Consider the following 3635-nt stretch of genomic DNA (forward strand, 5'->3'; position numbering starts at 1 on the left):
CTCCGAAACCAGAAAGCTAGTAACACGATTTTGATGTTAAAACATACAAACGGATGCCTCACAGGTTACCGAAAACTTAGGCGCGATTGCGCAACATACCGGAGAGACAGCCTCAAAGACCTTAGAGGGGTTGTACCATCCCTCGCTCCTACCAGGGCGAGGGTTAAGGCACGTGGGAGAAAACATCTGGCCTGTAAGAGGCTCAAGATAGTCAACATCACGCCCTATTGGTCAACAGGAGGCCCGAAATTATCCACGCTTGGCCCCGTTGCAAACAAAGGAACTCCCGCAAACCCAAGAGAAGGCACCACCCATTAGAAAGACCGGAGCACCCAATATGGCAGGCGAGGATTTAATTATGTATACCTAAAAGTTTCGCAAACTCATCCTCTTTTGTTCGACGCATGTTAACTTCAGTTCGCATGTGCCCGAAACACGACCGTCGACACATTGTTTCCATTTGTGAGCTGATGCGTGACCACCCTCTGTTAAAAGTCAGCGTTTCAGTGCAGCCATCAGACACCCTCCATCCGTCAGACCTATGAATTCCCAACAGCTTCCCAGCTCGTGCGCTACATTGCAAATTAGCCCACTCCTCGCTCCCGACCTTAGCCGGTGGCAGGGCTACTGTTGTCGCCGACACGCCGGCCAACCGGTTCGCTTTAATTGATTTATGGCCACCGGTACGCCGTCTTGCCTCCCTTCCCCAGTCGGTCTGACAGCCGCCCCACAGACGACGGCACTTGCGTCCAGCACCACACTCTTGCTCATTCATCCGGGTCGGCCACGGTGTGTTCTCCGGGTCAGATGGTTTTGAGGTGTTCCCGGGGCGTCCGCAGCTTACGTTACGCATTTACGGCCGTTTCCAGCCCTCCCTCCCCCACTGTCACGGACTGTGATCCCTGGCAACCTCTTCCCTTCTCCCCTGGTAACTCTGTCTTAAACGTGACGTCTTAAAGAGATAACGTCTGTCTGACCCCCAATTGAGCTGGCGGTGCGAGACAAAGACGGATGTATCGCCTGCCATGAAAGTACGCCAAAAGTTTTTTATTATTATTTTGAAACATCTCGTTTCTGTCGCCCACTCTGCCGATCTAACTACACCTTCCTTTATTTAAGTGGCTCGTCGGAGACGTTCGTGCCAAGCGCACCTGATCAAACCACGTCTCTCAACGGACCCCATTGCCTCTCAATACGATAGAGGCCTCACTTCTGGTGTACACAGCTCTCACTCTGCATGTCATGCAGCGCATGGTCATCACGTTCCTACCTGATCCGCAAAACAGACCCACAGTTTAACAATAAGCATTCGCGTACCGGGCCACGAGGACTATTTTGGTCTTTCCAAAGCACATTCTCCTTCATTTCAGTTTTCACATCCACTCACGACAAACGCATCGGTCGGGTGATGCTGTATTTCAAATCATCATCTGACAGAGTGAGTAGGCTCGCACGACCTCCCCACCGTAGCCCTCAGCGGCAAGTGCCCGTCTCGGGGGCCACGATGCCCCGGCCGGCCACGAAACATGCGACTGATTGCGCGACTAAGAAGTGAGGGCCGAGGGGTGACTGCCAGCAAACGATGGTGATTGCCAGCAGATTTCAAGCGTTACGCAGTACGTGGCAGAGAGACAGCCGAAGTGAATTCACTTCGCTGTTCGTTTCGATACAGGCATGCTGCCGAAATATCAATGCACCTGTATTTTCATTCTCCTCGTTTTTCTCCGGGGAATAAGCCTACTACCACTGTCCTGTCTATGTGAACAGTATCCCTCGCGAATGCACCTAACAACTTAAATGCAGTCCTCGATACGTCATTGTTGGTACATCATGATACTTAAGCGCACTTCGCACAACATTAAGAGCCAATCGACGGCCGTTATATCTGATAATCGTGCCCACGAAAGCCTGATATGAACGACTCTACCATTGCATCTTTATTGACCTGAATCATCGCACGGCTTATGGAGTGGCAGGGTTCGAATGACTTCATTAGGACTTCACGAATGCCGAGGTGATCTTAAAATACTCTCCCCGAAAAAAGGCTCCTTATATTTGCGGGCATGTAGTTCAGAAATTAGAGGGGTTTGGGTTTTAAGATGGGCGGGGCTGTGAACTACACAGACTCTAAGATCTCTAGGATGGCTATTTCAGTTCAAAACCCAAACGGAAATGTGGAGCACTCTCTAACATATGCTTCAGAGAGTAAACATGGGCGCGTTTCGCGGTCAGCCATGTCGCGCCGAGGATGCCTGTCGTCGAATCACGTCGGGCACTTTACATCAGTGCTGATGTTCACCAAAACCCAAAAGTACCCCACATGCACTTTGAGCGAACTGGGTTTGTGGAATATGCCTCATTTCACGGTGACTTAAGTGACGGAACGTAAAAAGAAAAAAACTGCCACGATGATCACTCTAGAAAAAGTCACACGTACACGTTCAGTTTGAACTATTTTCCAGACAAATCCGACCACATTGGCACCGATTTTGACGGGCCAGGTCTCCATCTACAGCTGAGGGTCCGAACAGCCTCTACAAGTGATCAGACAACTTCACTGGCGTCCCTGCGAAGGCCCAAGAGTGGGACAAACTTCCTCTTTTTTCTTATACTTCATAGACTATTTAAGCCGACGTCATTTTTGGTTCTTCCATATTACATATCTGACGACCAGAAAATTACCGCTGCAAGGCACCTCAAATTCATGGCGAAAGCAGGATCTTGAGATACACCATGCACTCATTTTTCATGCCAAGCAGAGTTGCGATGTAAATTGCAGCTTTCCCACTCAGCCCCACGTTGTCATACTTGTACCTGCCTCTGGGTATAACCCGAATCAGCTGCAATGTATATGACACGAAATTGGCCGAGAAAACGCATGCTTGGTGCAGCGTTAGGATACACACAGGTCCACCGGCACAAGTCCTCACCGCGGCGGTGCGTGCGGTCGAGGGACCTCGGCCTGCAGGGAACAGGTGGCTTCGAAACAAGGGAGCCGGGCTGGCGAGGATCCGGCGGGTGCGGTACGACGGATGTGGGCTGAAGACCGACCTAAGGTGTTTCATGTGGGAGCAAGGCCGACGGAAAGCGGACGGGTTTCGTGTGGGGAAGCTGGGTTCGCGACGGCCAGGTGAGTGTTTGTGGCGGAAGCTGGGTTCCCAGGAAGCAGATGTGTGGTCCTGCATGTCCGTGACGTTAGCGATTTATTCAGCGATTAATAAAAATAATGTATACCCTGATATATAGATATAGATATAGATATAGATAGATAGATAGATAGATAGATAGATAGATAGATAGATAGATAGATAGAGAGAGAGAGAGAGGAGAGAGAGAGAGAGAGAGAGAGAGAGAGAGAGAGAGAGAGAAGATTATATATATATATAATATATATATATACATATATATATCTATATATATCTATATCTATATCTATATCTAATATATATATATATATATATATATATATATATATATATATATATACATATCTACATCTCTCCGCTCTCTCTCTCTCTCTCTCTCTCTCTCTCTCCTTCTCTCTCTCCTCTCGCTCTCTCTCTCTCTCTCCTCTCTCTCTCTCTCTCTCTCTCCTCTCTCTCTCTCTCCTCGCTCTCTCTCTCTCTCTCTCTCTC

This window comes from Pollicipes pollicipes, unplaced genomic scaffold (assembly GCF_011947565.3).
Source record: "Pollicipes pollicipes isolate AB1234 unplaced genomic scaffold, Ppol_2.1 Scaffold_4219;HRSCAF=4965_pilon_pilon_pilon, whole genome shotgun sequence".
In the NCBI taxonomy this organism is placed as follows: Eukaryota; Metazoa; Arthropoda; class Thecostraca; order Pollicipedomorpha; family Pollicipedidae; genus Pollicipes; species Pollicipes pollicipes.